General features: G+C 45.6%; 1 pseudogene across 1 annotated transcript in view; it reads left to right on the top strand.

Annotated features, from left to right (window-relative positions):
- LOC310824085 overlaps nucleotides 1-25,134 on the top strand; it is a 91,710-nt pseudogene that overhangs the window by 10,190 nt on the left and 56,386 nt on the right. The window contains exons 2-3 of the transcript in view: nucleotides 8,131-8,961; nucleotides 9,149-9,454. The product of the transcript in view is annotated as an uncharacterized misc_RNA (transcript). The remainder of the gene's footprint in view (nucleotides 1-8,130; nucleotides 8,962-9,148; nucleotides 9,455-25,134) is intronic.

Here is a 25,134-nt window from a genome sequence, read left to right as displayed (position 1 = left end):
CGGTGCGCACGCGTCCCTATAGGTTGCCAGTGCACAAACGAAACGTTGTGTGCAGGGAGTTGGAAGCCATGCTGGAGCTGGGTGTGGTCGAGGAGTCCCGCAGTGATTGGTGTAGCCCCATCGTGCTTGTCAACAAGCCAGATGGGGCTATACGGTTCTGTGTGGATTATAGACGGGTTAATGCGGTCTCCAAGTTCGATGCATATCCGATGCCCCGGGTCGACGAGCTCTTGGACCGGCTTGGTACGGCCAGGTACTTCACGACATTGGATTGCACGAAGGGATACTGGCAGATTCCACTCTCGCCGGTGTCCCGGGAGAAAACGGCATTCTCCACTCCGCTCGGTTTATTCCAGTTCACCGTGCTCCCTTTCGGGTTGTTCGGAGCCCCAGCCACTTTTCAGCGCCTCATGGACCGTATTCTGCGGCCGCACGCCGCCTATGCTGCGGCCTACCAAGATGACATTGTCATTCACAGTGACACCTGGCCGCAGCATGTGCGGAGTGTGGCTGCTGTTCTGCGGTCCCTGAGGCAAAGCGGCTCCAGAGAAAGAACCGACTGCGGCACCTGCACAAGCACCATGTGAGTGTGTGAAGGAATTCAACATTTAAATCTCATGATATGGTTTCCTAATCCATATTAAGCATTATTAACAACAATGTTTCAGTCAATTTGTAGCTTTTCATTCATGATTGCGTTTTGCCTGATGCCATTTGTTCTTTCCTGCTACCTTTACGTTAGCTGGCTAACCATGGTTGGTGGCTAGCCAATGATGCTCAGTGTTGGTTCATGCGCCAACATTACACATTTTTGTTATTTGTCATTTAAGTTATTTTTTGGGTTGTTGCAAATGATTTGAGTCAGCCTGGGTTTCTACTCGTATGATTTAACTTATTGGCATACACATGGTTAAGCGATAATGATAACGCGAGTTAGCTTGCGCTGTGAATATGATGCGGCCCACCAAAACTTGAGTTTTGCAATGGCTTGTCAAACTATGGCATTGCCTCATGACGTTTTTATTTTATTCATCTCCAATTCGATTTCAATTGAACATCATTGTTGGACTGTTAGTTGTTTCAATGTTGATTTGTGGAAGTAGTGCTTCTCTTGCTGAGAAGACGCATGCTAGGTAGCTACGACAGAGAGAGGCAGGGCGGGGTTGGTGAGAGACCATTACGAAGGCTTGGGTTGACAGACTGCTTGCTGCTTTAGGCCCTAATCGCTGAAGGCCCACTTTTGATGGCTGTGCTCCTTCAGTGTCCTGTCATTTAGGTGTCTATAAGAGATGTTCAGAAGATGGAGTTCTGTCTATGAATGTTTTAAAGGCCCTTGTGTTTGTTATAGTTGTTTTGCTGTAATGTATCCTAGGAAAGGGCAAGATAAATAGAGTTAAGTGCATAACTCTAGTGCCCTGCCTCCCCTCACTGGATCAGACTTCAGACTCTTGTGGTGTTTCATTTGAACTGGCACACTTGGCATAGTGTCCATTACTGAAGCAGAATTGCAGAGCCGTTCTATAATTTTCAACTGCAGTTTTATAATGTGTCTCACTGCTTTCGATTTGGATTTCCCCATGCTGGAACTTGCCAGCTCATTATCCAAGTTAGGCAATGTGTCCACCCTTAGGCACATGGACCCTGTCTAGTCAAGTACAGCTCTTTTTTAACCTTGAGTTATGTTATTCAGATGTCTCACTGAATATGCCAGAGTGGACAGGATCTGTCTCATTCATTTGAAATGTTGCATTTGGCCTAGATAGCCTAGGCTGTAGCCTAGCTATTGCAAGGAGTATTCTGATTATGGTCTTTAGAACATGTATTTGACTACATTGGTATCAAAAGGGTGAGCCTTGAGTGTTCCGTGTGGAATGAAACATGTAATGTCCACGAGTGAGTTTTGACAGCAAATGTACAGTGAGTTCTTTTGGTTTTCAAATAGCAGCAGGTGAACGATTAGGCCAATGTGTAGCATGCTCATGTCATGCATGCTCAGTTCCCCCACCACATATAGGCTAACCACTCAGGCATCACCAGCAGTCTCATGTCTCCAGTAATGACTTATGACATGTTAACATGGCTGCCGTTGAAATTAATGTAGGCCTATTACTGTAGACCCGTCCCTATAGCTTTTTTTTTCTCCTTTTGACATGGCATGACACATTTCATGGTGTAACTGTTTCATCGTCATGCTAGCTAGCATACATGGTTAATGATGCTAAACTTGAGCAATTGTTTCATTACGATTCTGCTTTACTGTGAAATTAAGTCATTGACACAACATACAGAAAGTGAATTGAAAATGTTATGTATGTCTATTGGTTCAATATTATGTTTACTTCAACGCTGGAACCTAGACAGGAGAGGTAGCTGGTCTAAAACTGGTATAATCTGAATAATCATTCACGCTGTTATTGTCACCTCAACACCCACCCAATGCCCTGCCTCTGTGTCAGTAGAGGATTTTATGCAGTTTGTCATCAAGTCAAAGACCCAACAATGCAGTATTGTGATTAAGGATTGGATAAGTGCCCTTTGCCAAGGCCAAGTATTTGATTTTGATTAACTTGATAACAACAAAATGATGACTACAAATTCTTAATACCTGTAGTTCTATTTAGCCTGGGTCCTTAAACCTGATACTCGTAGGCCTATAAAAGGGATGTTTTTTTTTAAATATGACCTTGTGGGGGGACATGCAGCGTTCGGCCTGTAGAGGGAGCTACAGGACCGTGGCCGGGGTTGTGTCGGCGAGACTTTTGTTGCACACCTGCTGCGAATTAAGTCTCGCCGGCAAATGTTTAAGATGTGTGTGCTTCTGCCATTTCAGAAGGTGAGGTGGGCTGGGAACGAGAGGAGTGGCTTCCGGGACAGACGACTGGGAAAAGCCGCAAGAACTGTGAGACGGGCTGAAAAGCCGCAAGAACTGTGAGACGGGCTGAAAAGCCGCTAGAACTGTGAGACGGGCTGAAAAGCCGCTAGAGTGAATGGTTGTGATAATAAACGGGACAAAATCCCTCACTACGATACTGCGTCTGCCTCTGTGTACAACGGACTTCGTTACATTGGCGCCCAACGTGGGGCACAGAGGGAAGGCAGAATGGAGGCGTTAGCAGCGGCAATGTCGAGGATAGCGCTGGTCCTCGAGCAGCAGACGGCCCTGCAGCAGACCCAGCAGACGACGCTGGAGGAACTAACGGCGGCGAGGCGGGCCGGCGCCGGGGACCGGAGCGGCACCAGGTCCCCCCAAGGTCCAGTACCACCGCCCCCAGGACCTCCAGACCGCCGTCGGACAGGCCGAGGACCATCTCTCCCTCCCACCGCGGGGGCCACAACGACCAACCCCGGCCCCGCGGCAAGGGGGGGGGGGCCAACGCACAGCCGGGGGAGCAGAAGGAGAGAGGCCGGCGCCCGCCCCGAGGACGAGATGGCAGGGGCGCACCCATCCGGAACCGACCCCGGCCCCACAGGGAGCACCTCGAGCGACAGGGGGGGTGTGTTGGCGGTGCGGACGGCCGGGCCACGTGCAGGCCGAGTGTCGGGCGATGGACGTGGGACGGGTCGTCCGCATCGGCGACATACCGGGCCCTCCCCCCGGACCAGGAGCGGCGTATCGTATTCCGGTAAGGATACAACATGATACGCACCAGGCATTCCTGGATTCGGGCTGCATGCAGTCCATGATCCAGGAGAGCCTGGTTCGGCCGGGGGCATTGTTGAAGGCATCGAGGGTGCGGGTGAGGTGTGTGCATGGGGACATTCACGAATATCCGGTGGTCGCTATCGAAATTCATTTTGAGGGGAAAAACCATAGAGTACAGGCGGCGGTTAGCCCACGCCTCACGCATCCCCTGATTCTAGGTGTGGATTGGGAGGGGTTTCCTCAAGCGGTAAAGAGGGCTACCGGGATGCGTGCACGACAGCTAGGGAGGTGTGTGGCGTGTAATGTGCTCTGTGCCGAGGCGGCGCCTCGCGACACTGCCGGGGAGCCGGCGGGGGCGCCTCACCCCGAGACTTCCTCGCCGAACTATCCGCTGCTAGGCGACTTCCCCCTCGAGCAGTCTCGTGACGAGACCCTCAGATCAGCCTTTGACCAAGTGATAGCAATTGATGGTACTTTGATACGGCCAGACACAGTGCGCGCCCACCCCTATTTTGCGATTATCAGCGACAGGTTATATCGAGTAAGTCGTGACTCACATAGTCAGGAGGAAGTAACCCAGTTGCTGGTTCCCCGCAGCCGCCGCGAAATGGTCTTCCAGGCGGCTCATTTCAACCCCATGGCGGGCCATCTAGGGTATGACAAAACACTGCACCGTATAATGGCTCGATTTTATTGGCCGGGGATTCGGGCAGAGGTGCGTAGGTGGTGCGCTTCCTGTCGGGAATGTCAGTTAGTAAATCCCCCGGCCATTCCCCGGGCCCCCTTGCGGCCCTTACCATTGGTCGAGAACCCGTTCGACCGCATTGCGATGGATATTATCGGGCCATTTGAACGGAGCACACAGGGTTATCGATTTGTGTTGGTCTTGATAGATTACGCCACCCGATACCCCGAGGCAATACCTCTGCGCAATATCTCTGCCAAGAGTGTAGCGCAAGCATTGTTTCAAGTCATCTCCCGCGTGGGAATCCCGAAAGAGATTCTCACCGATCAGGGCACTAATTTTATGTCACGCACCCTCAAGGAACTGTATGGCTTGTTGAACATCAAGGCGATTCGAACCAGTGTTTACCACCCGGCCACTGACGGCCTTTGTGAGCGGTTCAATCGGACCTTGAAGTCAATGATCCGGAAGTTTGTCCACGAGGATAGTCGGAATTGGCATAAATGGCTAGATCCCCTGTTGTTTGCGGTGCGGGAAGTTCCCCAAGCTTCCACCGGGTTTTCCCCGTTTGAATTACTCTACGGGCGTAAGCCCCGGGGTGTCCTAGACCTGTTTAAAGAAAATTGGGAGGAAGGGTCTAGCGACAGTAAGAGTGAGATCCAGTACGTCCTCGACTTGCGCACAAAGCTCCACGCCCTAGGGGCTATCTCACGTGAGCATTTGCTGCAAGCCCAGGAGCGTCAGAAACGCCTGTATGACAGGGGGTCTACCCTACGAGAGTTTACACCGGGAGACAAGGTGCTCGTACTGTTACCCACCTCCAGCACGAAATTACTCGCGAAGTGGCAAGGGCCGTTTGTGGTCAAACGTCGCATGGGGGACGTGGATTATGAGGTTGTACGCTCGGACCGGGGGGATAGCTTGCAGGTGTATCACGTCAATCTCCTAAAAAAATGGAACGACGTGGTCACGGTTGCTCTGGCTACGGTAATTCCGGAGAGAGAGGAGTTCGGTCCGGAAGTCCCAAAATCGAAAGTTAGCACTCCGGTCGATATTGATAACCATCTCTCTGCTAGCCAGGCCGCGGACGTTGCAGATTTGCAGCTTAAGTTCGCTGACGTGTTCTCTCCCCTGCCCGGTCGGACTACGCTCATCGACCACCATATAGAAACGCAGCCGGGTTTAACGGTGCGCACGCGTCCCTATAGGTTGCCGGTGCACAAACGAAACGTTGTGTGCACGGAGTTGGAAGCCATGCTGGAGCTGGGTGTGGTCGAGGAGTCCCGCAGTGATTGGTGTAGCCCCATCGTGCTTGTCAACAAGCCAGATGGGACTATACGGTTCTGTGTGGATTATAGACGGGTTAATGCGGTCTCCAAGTTCGATGCCTATCCGATGCCCCGGGTCGACGAGCTCTTGGACCGGCTTGGTACGGCCAGGTACTTCACGACATTGGATTGCACGAAGGGATACTGGCAGATTCCACTCTCGCCGGTGTCCCGGGAGAAAACGGCATTCTCCACTCCGCTCGGGTTATTCCAGTTCACCGTGCTCCCTTTCGGGTTGTTCGGAGCCCCAGCCACTTTTCAGCGCCTCATGGACCGTATTCTGCGGCCGCACGCCGCCTATGCTGCGGCCTACCTAGATGACATTGTCATTCACAGTGACACCTGGCCGCAGCATGTGCGGAGTGTGGCTGCTGTTCTGCGGTCCCTGAGGCAGGCGGGGCTGACGGCCAACCCGAAAAAGTGCGTGATCGGGCGGAGGGAGATCCGGTATCTGGGGTACCACTTGGGACGGGGGGAGGTGCGGCCGCAGATTGAAAAGACTGCGGCCATCGCCGCCTCTCCCCGGCCCAAGACAAAGAAGGAGGTGAGGGCCTTCCTGGGGCTGGCGGGATATTACCGCCAGTTCGTACCAGGGTTTTCGGAGCTGGCCAGTCCCTTGACGGACCTCACCCGGAAGGGTGCCCCGGATCCGGTCCAATGGTCGGGCCAGTGCCAGGGGTCGTTCGAGGCCCTTAAGAGGGCTCTTTGTGGAGAAACGGTCCTGTATGCGCCTGATTTTAACCTCCCTTTCTCCCTACAGACGGACGCGTCGGATAGAGGGCTGGGAGCAGTACTGACCCAGCGCGTGGAGGGGGCCGACCGGCCGGTGCTGTACCTGAGCCGCAAGCTGTCGGAGAGGGAGGGCCGGTACAGCACCGTGGAGAAGGAGTGCCTGGCCATCAAGTGGGCGGTCGGCACCCTCCGCTACTACCTGCTGGGTCGCGCCTTCACCCTCTACTCCGACCATGCCCCCCTCCAGTGGCTCCACCGCATGAAGGATGTGAACGCGAGGATCACCCGGTGGTACCTCGCGTTGCAGCCCTTCAACTTTTCCGTCGTGCACAGACCGGGTGCACAGATGGTCGTGGCAGACTTCCTCTCCCGGGCAGGGGGGGGGGAGTAGGTCGTCGGCCGTCGGTTCCCCGGCCTGTGTCGGGCGGTGGGGGTATGTGGGGGGACATGCAGCGTTCGGCCTGTAGAGGGAGCTACAGGACCGTGGCCGGGGTTGTGTCGGCGAGACTTTTGTTGAACACCTGCTGCGAATTAAGTCTCGCCGGCAAATGTTTAAGATGTGTGTGCTTCTGCCATTTCAGAAGGTGAGGTGGGCTGGGAACGAGAGGAGTGGCTTCCGGGACAGACGACTGGGAAAAGCCGCAAGAACTGTGAGACGGGCTGAAAAGCCGCAAGAACTGTGAGACGGGCTGAAAAGCCGCTAGAACTGTGAGACGGGCTGAAAAGCCGCTAGAGTGAATGGTTGTGATAATAAACGGGACAAAATCCCTCACTACGATACTGCGTCTGCCTCTGTGTACAACGGACTTCGTTACAGACCTGCTTCCTACAGTCATCATGGTGACCTGACTTCTTTGTTGCATGCCTGAAAGCTGTCCCTCTATGTAGTCTATGCTCCAAGATGCCTTTGTCTACAGAGAAACAGTCAGCAAGGTGTCACACTACTGTTGTATCCCTCCCTTGCCTTACACTATGGCAGTGCTGCTGCTGGTCTCATTCTAACCTTGTTTTTTTTCTGCCTTTCTCTCTGCTTGTATTGACCATTTCATGCTATGCTGGTGTCTCTCTTTCAGATGAACCTGTTCTTCCTCCTGCCCCATCTCAACTTCTGATGCAATTCCCTACAGGCAAGTTATTTTCTCTGCTGGCTGTCTGTTTTATCCTCCTCCTGCATCTTCTCTTCATTTCAAGGTTCACGTCTTTTTCTCTGTTATTACTTTATCGCTATGGATTTCTGAAACGCATGTATAGTTTGTGTAGATTAGTTTTCAAAAGCACATTTTGCGTTTCAGAGTAACTTTGAAAGTGGATTGATGTTTTATATTTATTTTTCTGTTTGAACGCCCCTGTATCGTGAAGCATACTGCCAACATGTGTCATAGGTACTGAAGGAATGGAGTGTGTCTTGATGTATTGCATCCCCCTCCCCTCTCTACTCAAGAACTTGGGCAGAAGGGTCAATGCCCTGTTCCCATCTCCTCTCTCTCCTCTTCACTCTCCCGATTCCCTGGAGTAACTCTCTTTGTCTGAGAGTCCAAAGCAACCCCCCTGTTCAGCGTCTGCTGGTGCTGCTTCATTGTGGCCTCCTACCGAGCCCCCCAAAACACTCTCCAAGGATTCACCTTGGAGTGAAGAGGGTAACAACTCCAGTTCGGGCCTTAGTAAGCATGATGAGGATATTGTGAGAGGTTTAGAAGCTGCTACCTGCTCTCAGTTAGAAAACGATTGATTATTGAGCTCAGAGAAGGATCAAAGGTCCAAGTCCCTTTGTGAAGACAGCGGTGTCTCCGTGTCCCCTGAAGATGGTCTTCGTAGTTTCGACGGTTTCACCACCACTTCTTCACAGTCACCCAGTAACCCCCAGATGGTCCCCGAATCTCACGTCACATTGCACCTGCCTCTTCTAACCCAACAGAGCAGAGGGATTCTCCATTCCTTGCTTTTCAAGACAACTCCAGGGTGTCCATGGATACGTTCTCCAAGGACACAGCGCTCCCCAGTGGCTCCCCTGGGTACGAGCCAGACATGCTCGGCCAATCAGACGATGACTTGATGTTCGAGGTCAAGAAGAGTCCATTCGATGAATTTTCCCCTGTGGCTGACACTGGGTTCTCCCATTTTGGGGATGCCAACTCTGACAGCAGGGCAGATAAAATGTCAGAGTCCTACCCCAGACCTGGTCCAAGCCATAGACTCTCAAGATAGCCCTCCGTCATATTATGATGAGACCAAAACGTATGAGTCTTGCAAGATGGCTGCCAACTCCCTCATAGGTCAGTTCCCTACCGCCCCTAAAGAGGGAGAGCACTCTGCTCTTCCACTGTCTCTCCCCGATATCTTAAAGTCCTTCCTTCTGAACCCAGGGAAAGTGGACTCTGACTCCTCTGAAGGAAGCACAGAACAAAGCCCTGAACCTATCTGTAAGATCAGTGAGTCTCCCAACGTCCCTGTTAATCTGTCAGCCACTAACCCCTTTGTTTTTGATTCCAAAATGTTACTGCTCAAGGAGAATGCTGAGATGACAGAGGCCAAAGCAGCTGAGAAGAAGACTCCTGAAGAGGATAAATGCTTTTGTGCCACACCCCAGAGCAAAGAGCCCATCCAGATAAACCAATCTTTTTGTTCTACTCATCAAGATTTGTCCAAAATGGCAGACAGGTTTGAGCCACTACATTTCCAGTGTGGAAAGGCCAATGGAGAGTCCATCCACAGACTCTCTGTCCCCAGTCCTGGATGGCCAAGAATCCATCAATTTTCCAGGTGGAGACATGAAGGTGGCTCCAGAGCTGGACATGGATGACAACATGTCCTTTCGGCAGAAGGAGATGGCTTCCACAAATGTTATTTCAGAAATCCAGGAAGAAGCCCCCAGCCATAGCTTAGCCCCCTACCACCACCTCATCCAGTCCTCAGACAAGACCTCCCCCCAGAAGGGTAAGGCTGACCTCCAACAGACCCCATCTCAGGCTTCTCTTGCCCACTTCCCTTTTCGCAAACCGGAGACCCTTGCTAAGGACACGGAGGGCCCCAAAACTACTCAGATGCCCAACATGAGCGCAGTGTCAGGTAATTTCAGCATGGAAGATCAAGTTGTTTCTTATTGGTGGTTCATTATCGATCCATCCTCCTTGGTTGTTCTCTCCCACCAACCGCAATCCATAAAAAAAAAAATGTTTGTCCCTGTACACCTCAGTTATTCTTTACCTCACTTTTTCCCCTCTGCATTGTCCCTCGTGGGTCTTATTTTTCATATTCAGTTAATTCTTATGTAGTTTAGTATGTCATTTCAGTTTCCCTAACTCTTGCATTTTGCAATCTATCCTCTTGATCTGGTAAGTACTGAATGGATTTTTCATGACTCCACAGTGCAGAAACGGATTGAATATTTAAAAAGGCCCCTTTGTTGCAAAGATGTTTAAAAGCAATATGACACCACACATTAGGCTTTTACATTCATAGGGAGTGACCCAGTTAAGATTCTCTCATTAAACCCCACACCTTTTTTTTACATTACATTTATGGCATTTAGCAGACGCCTTTATCCAAAGCGACTTACAACAAAATACATTTGTTTAAGTAAGTGAATCATCTATCCATCAGTTATCATAAGATAAAGTAATCAATGCTCAGACCAGGGGCCATTGGCAGTCACAATGCTAACAGGAGAGAAACTTGTACAGGGTAGTAGGGGTGAAGAGGTCTTTAGGAGGGACCGTTAAGATGTAGCCTGAAGAGATGGGTCTTCAATCTAAGGTGGAAGATTGGTAGTGACTCTGCAGTCATGACAGCAGTGGGAAGCTCATTCCACCAGCGGGGCGCCAGGACAGTGAAAAGTTGTGACCGAGTAGTGCGGCTGCTGCATCCATGTAGAGGCGGCGGTGCCAGGCGGCCAGCCGAGGTGGAAGAGCGGAGTGATTGTGCAGGGGTTTGGGGACTGGTTTGGGAGGAAAGGTAGCAGTGTTGGTGAGAGGTAGAGGGAAAGAGCTGCTAATGTCATCAACCTTCTTTTCAAAGTAGGTGACAAAGTCATCCGCAGACAGGGAGGAGGTGGGTTGAGGAGTGAGGAAAATGTGGAGAACAGTTTCCTTGGGTCAGAGGCAGAGGATTGAATTTTGGAATGGTAGTAAGAAGTTTTAGCAGCTGATGCAGATGAGGTGTAGTTGAGGAGGAGGAGAGAGATAAGGGTCTAGGTCATCACGGAGGCCAGTTTTTCTCCATTTCCTCTCAGCTGCCCGGAGCCCTATTCTACAAGCTTCCAGGGTTTCAGCACCTGGTGGCAGGTCTCACTTTGTCTGGCTCACCCCTCACCCCCTAGTGATTTACCCAGAGAGCTTTTTGCTCTGTCGATTTAGATTACCGCAGTCTGGTTTTAACCCTTACTGGAAATAACCAGCGATAGGAGCACTGAAATTTAACACCTCCTTACAGGCCCCATGATAGCCCCCCATGCCCACATCAACCCCACCCAGCTCTGTGAAAAGGGCTGTAGTCTGTTCCATAGTTACCTACATTATATACATTGCCCTCCATAAGTATTGGAAAGAGGAAGCATTTTGTCTTCTTTTAGCTCTATACTCCAACAGTTTGGATTTTTACTGTTACTGTTTTTTTTTTTTCTTTCAGATTGGTTTCACCATTTAGAAAGTACAACATTTTCTAAACATACTCCCCCTATTTCAGGGCTCCAAAAGTATTGAAAACAATCATATAATGTCTAAATAAAGCACTCATATTTAGTATTTGGTTGACAGTCCTTTGCATGCAATAACTGCCTGAAGACTGTGACCCATTGACCCCACCAGACACTGGGTATATTCTCTGGTGATGCTCTGCCAATGCTGTACTGCAGCCATCTTCAGTTGTTTGTTTTGATGTCTTTTTGCCTGAAGTTCCCTCCTCAGCAAATGAAATGCATGCTCAATTGGATTTAAATCTGGAGGTTGACTTGGCCAGGCAAGAACTTTCCGCTTATTGGCCCTTAAAAACTCCTGATACTGTATCTACTGTACCGTGTTCTTATTGTATGATGAAGCACCATCCAAAGACAAGATGTTTCTGTGCACTACCAGCGGCAGTTACATCATCAATTAAGTCAAGTGAGCCAGTTCCAGTGGCAGCCATACATGCCAAAGCCATAACACCCCCTCCACCAGATGAAGTGGTATGCCAGGGATTTTGGGCAGTTCCTTTTATTTATTTATTTAATTTATTTTTTACTTTACACTTGCCATCACTCTGGTACATGTTAATATTTGTCTCATCTGTCCACAACACTTTTTTTCCCGCCCAGAACTCTGCAGGCTCTTTTAGGTACTGTTTAGCAAACTGTAATCTGGCCATCTGGTTTCTGTTGCTAACTAGTGGTATACACCTTGCAGTGTAGCCTCTGTAGTTCTGCTGGTGAAGTCTTGTGGGGATGGTAGTCTCTGACACATTCACGCCTACCTCCCTGGAGTGTTCCTGATCTGTGGGACAGTCTTTTTGGTGTTTTTAAAAAAAAAAAATATTATGGTGAGCATTCGTCAGCCATCCACTGTAGAAGTCGGCCTTGGCCTACCAGGCCATTTGCGATTGCTGAGCTCACCAGTGTTTTTCTTCTTTGGATGATGTTCCAAACTGGTGTTGGTAACGTCGGCTGAGGTGGAATGCGAGCCGCCTAATGGGCCACTTTTGGTAAGCAGAACTGGAGCTGCGGGATGAATCGAACGCCGGGTTAAGCCGGCGCCCGATGCCGACAGTCAGACAATCAGACCCCAGAAAAGGTGTCGGTCGATATAGACAGCATGGCCATGGAAGTTGGAATCCGTTAAGGAGTGTGTAACAACTCACCTGCCGAATCAACTAACCCTGAAAATGGATGGCGCTAGAGCGTCGGGGCCCATACCTGGCCTATACGGGAGCCTTGAGGGCTACACCGCGACGAGTAGGAGGGCCGCTGCGGTGAGCATGGAAGCCTAGGGCGTGGGCCCGGGTGGAGCTGCCACTGGTACAGATCTTGGTGGTAGTAGCAAATATTCAAAGGAGAACTTTGAAGGCCGAAGTGGAGAAGGGTTCCATGTGAACAGCAGTTGAACGAGGGTCAGTCGGTCCTAAAGGATGGGGCGATGTCGGGTTCAGATCCTCGAATCCGGAGTGGCGGAGATGGACGCTGTGAGGCAACCGATCCCGAGAAGCTGGTTGGAGCCCCAGGCAGAGTTCTCTTTTCTTTGTGGTAGGCAGGGTGCCCTGGAATGGAGGCCCAAGCCCTGGAAAGTGTCTTTGTTCTGGCGGCGTCTGGTGAGCTCTCGCTGGCCCTTGAAAAACTGGGCGAGATGCGTAAATCTCGCACTGGGCTGTATCCATATCTCCAAAGTGTTAGAAATTATTTTTATGAAAACAGTTGCATTATAATGCTCAATAGCAGACAAGTAAATAAAGCTATTCAGTTCTTTATTTAGGTGATTAAAATAATTGTATTTGATATTTCATGTGCAAATCAATTGAATTAATATGTTTTTAATCATCTGATTCAGGAAATATTTATCTTTGATAATCATTAACTTTTGATTGAAAAGTTGTTAATAATTGTATTTGATATTTCATGTGCAAATCAATTGAATTAATATGTTTTTAATAATCTGATACAGCAGGGGTTCTCAACCTTTTGCAAGCTGGGCCCCCCCCAAAGCTGGTTCATTGCAGTTGGGCCACCCCCCCCCCCCTTCCCGGCGCCACCCCCACTACACCACCTTGCATAGATAGATAGCCCTAGGCTAGGCTATTATTGTTAGGCCCACACTATTATTATTATTATTATTATTATCATCATCAGTAGCGGTAGGTAGGCCTATTATCATTACTAGGCTATTGTTATAATTGGCAGTAGCACCAGACTTCTAATGTGAGCTTGCAGGCATTATTATTATTATGAGTAGTGGTAGGCCTATTATCATTACTAGGCTATTGCTATATAATTATATGAGGTTACATGCTTTATTGTTGTTGTTATTATTATCATTATCATCAGTAGGCCTATTATCATTACTAGGCTACTGCTATAATTGGGAATTGGCACCAGACCTCTGATATGAATTTATGCTTTATTATTGTTATTATTACTAGGCCTAATAGTAGGCATATCATCTGCATTTTTTACAGAAGCTTGCAGGTTGGCGATGTTAATGTGAGACCTGAGCCTGCTTTGCCTTGCAAAGATCCTCAATTCTTGGCGCAATGTCTGATAAACATAGCCTCAAATCATCCTTGATTTGTGCACGATTGCGGTATTTCATTCATCGTACCTTCGAAGCTTTTTTGCAGCTGGTGGTGCGTCGGTTGCCTTGTTGATCCTCACTTGAAATCTCTCCATTTTTGTTTGGTTTTGAAATAATTTGGATGTGGATTAGTTGTGTTTTCAATAAAGTTTAGGCTATGATGTAACGATGTGTGCGTGTGTGGCTATGTTGAGAGACTAGTATCGGGGGCTAATCAGTCGGGACTTAGGCACGATCTTTAATACAACAGTACACAATAACGATTTTGCAGGCAATGCAGATTTTATTTTAAGACTTAACAATTGTAGTCCTTTGTGAGTGTGTGTGTGTCTTAGTCACGTGGGTCGTATAGTTGTGTTGCAACACGGTGAAAAAGTTGCTAGCTAGTTAGCTAAGTGCACGCCTAGCAGTTAAAAAAATTACTGGCTAGGGCTGAGATGGGGATAATCTTTAAAAAGACTGTTTGTGGGGTTAGTCTTTAAAAAGACTGTTTGGGTTTTGAAGTATAGGCCTAAGTAAATCGATATCGAGATTGATAACAGATAGACTAGCGAGAGCTGGCACAAGCGAACTTGGCAAGAGACTAGACTAGAGTGAATGGAGCTACGATGCGTGTGCGGACGCTTATATAGTAGCACTTACGTGACGTTGCGTCACAGGCTCAAAATACTACCCCCTGTATTGGTAGATTTGAAATGAAACTGTGTGGTTGATTTGTTTGTGTGTTATAATAGTCCAACCACTTGCATTTCGACATGGGGGGGAATCTGTTGCATCTCCTTTGTAGGTCTACTAATAGCCAGTGAGTCCGTGATTTTTCGTGTTTTTTTTTCCCCTCCCATCCTGTAGCCTACTCGAGCCCCACCGGTTGAGAACCACTGTGATACAGGGAACATTTGTTTGATAATCATTAACTCTTGATTAAGAAGTTGTTGATAATTGTATTTGATATTCCATATCCAAATCAATTGAATTAATATGTTTTTAATAATCTGATACAGGGAACATTTGTTTGATAATCATTAACTCTTGATTGAGAAGTGTTGGAAATCATTATTATAAGAAACAGTTTATTATTGCTATAAAAAAACTACATTACTGCAGTGTGCTAAATTTACTAATGTGATGGCCTGTTGATAAATGAGAGATGAATCAAGCATTAGTTCCATGGAACGTTGGATTAATACATGAAGAGGTAAGTGTCAGGTCATCAAGATAGATGCTGCAACACACACATAACATAAGAATGATGTAATGGAAAAATACTAGGCTAGGAAAGGACAAATCAGAGTAGGTGTATGTTTTCTTCAACAGGTCAACTCGTTCCCCAGAGGGAACGGACCGGCGATATCTCTACCTGGAACGGATCGAGTGTCAGGGGCTAGGACTAGCCTAAAACACCAACGAGAGGAGAGCCAAGTCTAAACCGCGGCTCCTCCCCAACCAAATAGCCAATCACAATCACTTTGTTTTACTGTAAATGTTTTGTGTGACATTTTGAATGTATCCATTTTTGGAGGGTTGGTTGCAGATTAACAGCTTGCTGACTGTGATTTTCTTCGCCAAAAGTGGTCCTTGTACAAGTCTAGAATTTTGACATATAAATAAATAGCTAAAAGTAAGAAGTAGTTTGTCTTCTCCTTCAAATAAAGAACACCTTTTCTCACAAAAGTGAACAGCCTATGGTATGTTAGAACAATGTAGGTAAGGGAAGTCGGTAAGTCAGATCCGTAACTTCGGGGTAAGGATTGGCTCTAAGGGCTGGGTCGGTTGAGCTGGAGTGCGAAGCGGGGCTGGGCTTGTGCCGCGGCTTGGGGAGCAGTCGCTCCATTGTCCTCTCTACTCTGTTGGAAGTGTGGTGGCGGCTCGTCTTGCGGGTTCTCATTGGCTGTTCTGCTCCGGCGGGGCAGCTGGCAGGGGTCTGTTGGGCCGCGTAGAAGGTGGGTTGATTCAGGGGTCAGGGCGGCGGTTGGTGGTGCCGACTCTGGACATGCACCGGGCCTTTCTCGCAGATCTCTTCAGCTGCGGTGCTTGTTGGCCCCGTTTGCGCAGGGTCTCTGCGGGTCGCCTGGTCCGCACCAGTTCTGAGCGCTGACTTAGAACTGGTGCGGACCGGGGGAATCCGACTGTTTTAATTAAAACAAAGCATTGCGAAGGCCTGAGGTGGGTGTTGACAGAATGTGATTTCTGCCCAGTGCTCTGAATGTCAAAGTGAAGAAATTCAATGAAGTGCGGGTAATCGGCGGGAGTAGCTATGACTTAAAGCCAAATGCCTCGTCATCTAATTTGTGACGCGCATGAATGGATGAACGAGATTCCCACTGTCCCTACCTACTATGTAGCGAAACTACAGGCAAGGGAACGGGCTTGGCGGAATCAGTGGGGAAAGAAGATCCTGTTGAGCTTGACTCTAGTCTGGCACTGTGAAGAGACATGAGGTGTATAATAAGTGGGAGGCTTCGGCCAACGGTGAAATACCACTACTCTTATAGTTTTTTCACTTACCCAGGGAGGCGAGAGGAGGAGGGGGGAGCGAGGAGGTCGGTAAAGTTTATAGCCGCTGCGTCAGTGCATTAGCCCCTCTCTGAGCCAGCAGACAGTCAGCTGACCTTAGTCCTGCAGCCTGGGAGGGAGAAAGAGGGGGAGCGAGGGAGAGGGCAAGCACGCTGCAGTTGTCTCACTCGAGAAAGGTTCGGTTCCACACCCCGCCTGGGCGTCCGCCTCCACAGCCCGCACGCTGTCTGGAATGTTCTGTTATATACACACAGGTTCATTCTGCATGGAAAAGATGGACAATAAGGAGTTCCAGCTGCCTTGCAACCACTGGAAAGACAAGGGTATCCCTCTCTTTCCCTCTGCTTTCTGCTACACTTCCTGAATTAATTTTTTCGCACAAATTATATGTTTGTATGGTAAGGTTTTGTAGGGTTGATTTGGATTTGTGCTCTGACTGAGGGATTCTTTTTTTGGTTGCATCAATGCACAGATATTACATATTGGTTGGTACATTTTCCTGCACACTACCTTTGGAAGTTGAGCAGAGAAAGCTAGCTATTGAGAGTTGATTGTCCCATCCTGTGCAGTCATGCATGTGAACATTGCTCTGAATGTGTAAATCAGTTGAACTGTAAATCACTGGTTCTTGTTTACAAGGCACTGTTTGAAAGGTTATGTTTTCCAAATTGTTCTAATCTCTGGACTTCTGATGTGTATTGCACTTCTATTGTGCTGTCAGATGAACCTTTGGTCAGATCACCACTGTGACCTGTTGACGGGAGGAAGGCTGTGCAAAGGTGCATGGGGGGGGAAGAGGGGCTTTGAGCCAAAGTGACATTACCTGCACTGCAAATTATTTGAATCTTATCAAGATAAAAAAACTTAGATTTAGAAGTGTTAGATAATTTATCTTGTTTTAAGAGTGAATTTCTTATTTTAAGTGTTCAACTTTACACTATAATCTTAAATCAAGCACAACCTTATCTTTTTTGTCTCAAATAGGCATGAAATCTTAAAATGAGGTAAATAACTGTTAAAATAAGATCTTTTACATCTCTCCCCCAAATTCTCATCAAAATAAAGCTTGTTTTAAGATTCAGTAACAAACTCAAGTTGCTTGATTCAAGAGTCACACAAAAAGCATCTGAAAGAAACAGAGTTTATTATTGCTCTACCTTCAAGTATGTTCAGACAATGTCAGGATAAATTATACAGCCTTCACCACAACTCACCATACAGTCAATGGAATTGTTTAATGACCAATGTTTGTTTAACAAAACAGGCCCAGGAAACACAAAACAGGAAACAGGCAAACTTGATCACCCAATACATTGTTGCTCCAAATTAATGTCTGTGGGCAATAAGATCACAAAGACACAATTCTGGACTAAAATTCAGTGTTTCATAACACTGGTACTCAAAAGCAACATAAGAGGAATCGATCACAGAGAAATCTTATCTTTTTTGATGACCAATGTTTGTTAACAAAACAGGCACAGGAAACACAAAACAGGAAACAGGCAAACTTGATCACCCAATACATCAATGCATCCCTTATCATTCCTCCATTTTAATGCCTACTTCTGTGGGCAATAATATCACAAAGACTATATTTTATTGGCACAAACATATGTTCCTTGAAACTAACTGAAAAATAGGAAATACAGTCAATGAGTTCATGTACAAATTCTGTAGCCTGGGCAACATTGGGAACTGCCACCTCATATGCCAGCAATTCTGGACTCAAATTCAGTGTCTCATAACGCTGGTACTCAAAAGCAACATAAGAGGAATCAATCACAAAAATATCTTTTATCAGTCCGAACACTGGGAAAGCACCATCTACATTTACAATAATCATAGATTTCCCACTAATGTACTTATTGCCATTGAGGATGTACCATTTCACTGAGACAACAGATTGCATGACCTCTACGCCTAGAAAATCTTTGACTTTTCTCTTAACATAATCAATATTTTTGACAGCTGAGACAGGCCCCGATTCTCTTTCACTAGCAAAAATTGGATGCTCAATGCCTATTTCATTTTGACAACATTCAAGGAACTGATTATGGTTTGCAAGCGATTTACAGACATTTTTGAAATTTAACTTAGAAGCCCACTGCTTAAAATAACTGTGCTTAGCTTCAAATCGCATACACATACTTCTAATTAATGGACCAAGAGATATGATTTGGCTTGGTAGATGTAACATGTAATGTTGCTTGGGTATTACATTGGCTTCAGAAAAAAGTTCTTTGAAATGATGCAGATGTTGCTCAATCATGCGTCTGAGCCGTAATACAGTTTCTAAAGAAATAACAGGAGCAAGGACAATTTGAACAATCTCAATTAACTTGAGAATAAATTTGACATACTCGTTGTCCATATCATTCAAAAGAAAAGGTAGGATTTTTAAAAGTATCAACATTTGTCCACATGACTGCTTTAATTTATTGTCATTAGCAGCTAAAGTACTGACACTAATAGGACATGGCTTATCTCGTATGTCTAGAGGTGAGTAAGGAAAATTTAGAATAGCTGAGTTAATCTCATCTAATTCTATCTGTCCTGACAGAATCAGGTTTTTTAATACAAGCTTTATTTCCATTGGTGCAACACCTTCAAAAATGACATGCATTATATCCTGTGGTGTTTGTTTGATCAGATCAAATGCTGGAACATCAACTAGTCTGCTTCTTCTGTTAATCCCATAAGTGGTTTTGAGGGATGCTTTCAATGTTTCTGTGCTTGCCTTATCTATTTCAACACACTGCCTAATGTGCTTTTCCAAAGTTCTTTCAGCAAACCTATTCTCCTCAAAAACACTTTGCATATCCTCAAAGGAGCATTCACAATGTCTACATTTGCTATAAGCAAAACCAACACCTTGTTTAAATCCAGCAATATCATGTTGGGCAAGTGTGTCTCCACATATGGCTATCACAGCACCAAACAACTCAATTTCACCATTTGGGGTGTCAATCCTAACACCATTGTACAGAAGTGTCAGATCTTTTAGGATTCTTTTTAGTATAACATCAACACCCCACTGAGAAATATCGTTTGCCTTGGCAATAGCAAGGAGTCTTATTGCAGCCAACTTCGACCTAAATTTTGGATCTATATTCCCTAAACTATAATAAAACATCAGTAATTTATTTGCAGAGGCATGGGGACCTAAAGGGTTACATATTTCAATTTCATCGGTGTACAATAGTATTTGCAATGCATTTGGCCTTTGAGAATATAATGGATGGGATGTAAAAAGGGTTCCATCAGTAAAATCATACAAGAATCCCTCACTTCTTTGTGGTACAGTGGTTAACATGGTGAAGATTCTGGGATTGGTCAGTAACTGCTTAAGACTTTGAATGAGTGGTACATAGTAAAAACTTTTGCCTCTTAAGGCCATGACCCTTGAAAGACCACGCTTTACCCAACAAATCTTCTGGGACACCACAACTTCCTCTGGGTTGACTGGATTGAATAGTTCCCGGATGGTTTTATTCTGTCCATATGCTGTGGTTGAGAAAGGATCCATGAACGCATCAAACGTAGCCAAAGCCTCACCTTGGAGCTGAGCAGTTGGGTCTGGATTCTCTTCAAACACCCTTCTGATTCTCTCCCTTAGCGTGTCAATGAGAGCAGCTTGGTACTGTTGCACCCCTGAGATGACACTGTTGACAGTTCTCTGGGAAAATATTTAAAATGTAAATTATTTTTTCACCCATATAATTATTGATCACAGGCCCATATTTTACATTAAAATATTGAAATAAATCATTATTTATATATTGTTTATAAATATTGTCTCAAGTAATTATTCACAAATATGATATTAATAGTACCATTAAAGCATTTGCCCATGAAGATAAATTTACCTGTGACAAGTGGCACTGTTCCCGGACACTGATGGCGAATGCCGCTGCAGATCTAGCAATATCAGGTCTGGTTCTGGATGTCACAGCAACAGCTTCTTCCTTTATAAAATGAGTTGTAATTTTTTATTAAAGAGTGAGTAGATGGACACAGTCAAAGTTGCAATTGATTTGAAATGGATTTTTTGAGAGGACGCACGAGAGGGGAAAAACTTAATTTTAATCCCACATTCGCTTCACTGGTCTGGGACCTGAGCAGCTCTATCATCTAAGGTAAGAGGAATACAATGTTTTTTTTTTATGTTTATTCTTGTGTGCAAAGAGCACATAATTAATTTCTCGAATTGTATTGCAAGTATTGTTGCCTGTGTTACCTTGTATAACGTCGTATTATGACGATATCTAATTTAGCATTCAATGGAGACAATAATAGGCAGGCCTATGAAAGTAAAAAGTGTGCATAGGCTACTCAAATCATGCATGATTAACGCGCACACTCGCAGTGTGGAGGCCACCATTTAAATATATCGTTATATGTAGGACAACAATATTAAATTACTTAACACAGCCAGCATCAGCACAAGTCAGCATCACACAGAGAGCAACCTAATTGGCACGATAAGCCCTCAAAGGTCAAAATAAATTGAATTGTGGAAACTTACGGACTCAAGGCGGCCGTCAGCGTCAGGCTGCAGTGACGGTTCAGGTAGAGAGGCATCAGGTGGGACAGCCACAGTGCTGGCCGCTGCAGGAGTGCTACAGCTGGCAAACACCGAAACACCAAATGTTTCCTGTCCCAAAGACCGAGAAGAAGGCGTCGTACTCCATCCGCTTGGTGGGCATCCAGTCCTCAAATACTGAAGGTGCGTCCGTTTAATGTGGCGAAAGAAAGAGTTAAAAACTCTAAAATCCTGTTCACATCCATCAATACCACAGTAAACCCAAAAATCCGGGCTGCGACTGTGACTTTTATTAATGTGGCTAAGGAGTACTTTAAGACTTAAAGCAACAAAGACGAAACATATCATACACCTCCACGCTGCCATGATGCACCGTCGTTGTCGCGGGCTAATGACCCTGAGGTGGATGGGGAGGAGGGCACTCATGAAATCATTTGTTATTATTTTAACAATACATTTCTCTAATTATAAATGTGACTTAATTAATGTTATGATGGTAAATGTTTTGTTTTACTAATATTTTGCTAACAAGTTCATGTTTACATCCGATCATTTCTGCGCATCCTCAGTTCATATCCTCCAATGGTCCCACCTCAATGACGTGGATTGAGATCAAGATCGCGGTTCTCCACTTGAGTAACTGAAAGAGTTGCGTGCGTTACATTTGAAGAAGTGCAAGAACAGCGGCTCAAGGTCAGTAAACTTTATAGAATTGGTAAATATTACTTGCCAAAATCATATTGGTTGTTGTGGTGGTATTACAAAATCTGCCAAGAAGCAGAAGAAGAACATGCTTTGTCCGTATGTCGGTATATGCTTAGCAAGCTAGTTAATTGTTAGCTAATGTGCACTTTTACACGCTACCCGCTAGCTAACGAGCTCTGTTTGCCTATGGGTTTTCCCAGGTAGTTCTACGGTACCGCCTGTTAATGCTTCAGGGAGCTGATGAATCTCGGATGGATACTTTTGACGATGCCACTCTATCGGTGTTGGAGGGTAAGTCATGAATGAAGTTTATATCTGATGTATTGATGCTATTTATAGAGTGTACTTTAGTTTATTAATAACTGAATACCTTATTTGAAATCCAAAATTGTTCTGCTTGCTGGGTTTTTCCTCAACCTTCATTTGCTTAACGAATTTAAAATATGCTTAGGATGAAACATTTTAAGTAAGAGTCAGAATTCTAAAGCAAAATATATGATTGTGAAATAGAAATCCCACATTTTAAAAACACGCGGTCTGCAGTGTCCCGCCGGCGGGAACGTTACCCTTCCCCCAACCCCCCCAACATCGTAAATCATCCGCCATTCATCAGATTGTTATGTAGCATAGTCATTATACCTCATTTGAAAGCTTGGACTCTTGGGAACCAATACATGACAATGTAAAATATGTGGAGTGTTTTTACAATTTCAGGTTAATCTAACTATGTCTCTGGTGCTTCACTACCTTCTAGCTGCAGTGTATAGCCTTACTAAATAAATTGATTGGTTCTGTAGCTTGCTACTGCTTTATCTACAGATAGATATTTGTCATATATTTCACAGCTGCCAGTGTTGATGAGGCGGCTTTGAAAGGCCTTAGCCGGGATGACCTGAGGGATCTTTTTCCTGGCCCAGAGAATTTCCTCAAAAGAAAGAAACTTTGGAATTTCATCAGTGAAAATGTAAACACAAATTGGAATGAGTAAAAATGAGTAAAGTATGAATTTTAATGGTTCTAATGCATTTTGTTTTCATTCTACACAATCCTAATAGTGTGAAAATACCACGGACCAAGATGCCTACAATTGTGCCATGCCACCATGCCAGCCTCAAACCTCAACCCCCATATCTGCTGAGAAAAAAATGAAAATGCCAGACCCTCCAGAGTATGTGGTGTACACAGATTCAGAGATAGACATGGTGCGTAGTCAATACTTTGCACTGCTCTGCAATGGAAAGGAAAAAAATTGCAAAATGTCCAAGGAGCTATGTTGCAGACTTGTAAGGAACACAATAACCAGTATGGTTGCTATCCTGCGTGCTAGTCCCATGGGGAAAGAAGTCAGACACCCGTCAAAATTGGAAATGAGAGCCATGTCACAGAAGATTATAGACTATTACCCAATGTTACGGGATGATGATCCAAACATGCCATATGTAAGTATTGTTTTTTATCTAAACCAAAACTGTGGGCAGGTCAGCAACAAGACAAACAACGTATCTAACATTCTTTTACCACAGCTGACCATCTACACCAAAATGTACAAGCGACTCCAAAATATGAGATCCCCACGGAAGAGGCAAGGCTCTGTACCACAAAGAGGAGTGGCAAAGACAGCTCTCTTCAGTGCAGACAACCAAGGCATGGAGACGGATTGGACAGACACAAGCAACTCGAGTGATAATACCGTACTTCTTGAGAGCAATGATGACCTCAGCGAGGACAACTCCAGTGCAGGTGTGCAAATTGTGGGCAAAAAATGAAGGGGTGCTGTCATACAACTTGTTTTTTGTCTAAAAAATGTCTAATCATGTAATGATACTAATCATGTAATGATACTAATCATGTAATGAAACTATAGTTGTCCGTATTTGTTGAGCCAGAGTTCATGGCTAGGCATGCACTGTGTTTATCTGCCTGTTTTGTTATCATGCTTTTAATTGTGTTGAGATTTTTTTCATTATTTCCCAAAAAAGCATCCCCAGCACAACGACCCCCCTCTGTGCCAAGGAAGCCAAAGACCAAAACCTCGTTGCTGCCATCCGCATCAGCCTCAGGCTCCTCACTCAGGACTGTGATCGCTTCACCAACCACGCCTGCAAAGGATGATGTTGGTAAGCCCACCTCAGCACACCTCTCAGCCTGTTATCCATGATAATGACTTTCAGAGTGGCAAATCAGAGTCTAAACTGTTGGAGATTCAATTTAAATTTCCTTAGATTGTGGATGTTAATGGAAACACTTTTTTCAGACAACTCTCATTGTTCATATAAACAACATAAAATTATTGTATTTACCTTATTTCAATTAAGTTCATTGATTTGGGTGTTACAAGGGAAGTAGACCGACCTGCATAATAATGCAATAAAGTTTTTTACATTGAAATGTCTGCTCTGTTTTTTGCCATTTCAGTCGGCCAGGACAGTCTGAAGATGCAGGCTATGCACTACAAAACCTTGAGCAACATGTACAATAAGCCAAATGCAAAACCCAATCAAAGCGATGTTGCTCAAGTTTTAGACCTTGAGTTTAAGGCCAGACGGGCTTTCATTGATGCAGATGTTACAAGGGAAGAAGACCGACCTGCAAAAATCTTTGAGGCATATCCATGCTTTAGAGATGTTCGAAATGTATGTTTTTTGTTTTTTTCACTACTTGCACTTGAATTACTGTCTATCCATCTGTGTTCTAAATGTCCAATGGTTGAATAACTGTGCACAATGCTGTCTTAGGCAATGGATGAGCTGCGGCGCATAGTAGGTGGCACCAACAGCAGATACATCGAGGAAGTGAAAGGAAGATGGGCAGACTTTTGTGCCAAGGTGCAGTTCTATGGTGTGTGGAAGAAAGCCCTGAAACCCCCTTTTCCATTGGATGTCCGTGGAGGTAAGTTGCTGTTCCATATGCAAATGTATTGTGATTTATACCATATTCAGACCATTCAGACCAATCTTTCTATTCTTTAGTGGAGTTCACCCTTTCCCTCTTCAATGCACTCCCATCCCTTTTCCCCTCACCAACTTCACCACCAAAGAAGCTTGGGAATAGCTGTGAGGCACTTCTTCATGTCCTGAAGGTAAGAACATTTTTGTCTTGATTCCTTGCTGTCCTCTTATTTTCTCACATTGTTGTGCATGTTCACATAACAATACACCCTAAGTTCACAATCACAGATATGACCCTACTTTTTGCAAAAAGGGGAAGACATAAGTGCCTCTAGTGTCCCTCAAATGGTGTTCACATAAAGGAATACCAAGAAATGTTTCAAAACCTTTGATTAATTAATCCATTCATTCATCCGAGAAATATTAAAAATATACCACCTTGCATCAGCTTGTATCAATTTTTAATCCGTCCTAAATTCCTACACCTTGATCTGTCAAACAAATGTTTTTTTAACACATGTCCCCCCCTGTCCCATTTTGAAGTAATTCATGATTATTTCTTCCAGTGTGATAATAAATCAATATTTTTCATCAGTGTTTTTAATAATGACTATTTTAAGAGTGCTTGTCATTGGTTGCAACCTGATCATTTAATCTAAAAATGATTTTTATATTGAACATACACCTGACTTTCAATACATGTTTATGTCTTCTCACTCTTTTTATTCTGTTCCAGTCAGGCGAAGACCCTACCCTGTACCTGGAGAAGCGTCCTCTCTCCTCCCCAGTTCTGCTTTCTGATGGATCAACCACCATCGTGGCTGTGGGTAATGTACCTGTGAC

The sequence above is a fragment of the Argentina silus genome (assembly GCF_951799395.1).
Source record: "Argentina silus genome assembly, chromosome: Y".
In the NCBI taxonomy this organism is placed as follows: domain Eukaryota; kingdom Metazoa; phylum Chordata; class Actinopteri; order Argentiniformes; family Argentinidae; genus Argentina; species Argentina silus.
Note: the sequence above shows the minus strand (reverse complement) of the source record. Positions and strands in the feature narration are given on the sequence as shown.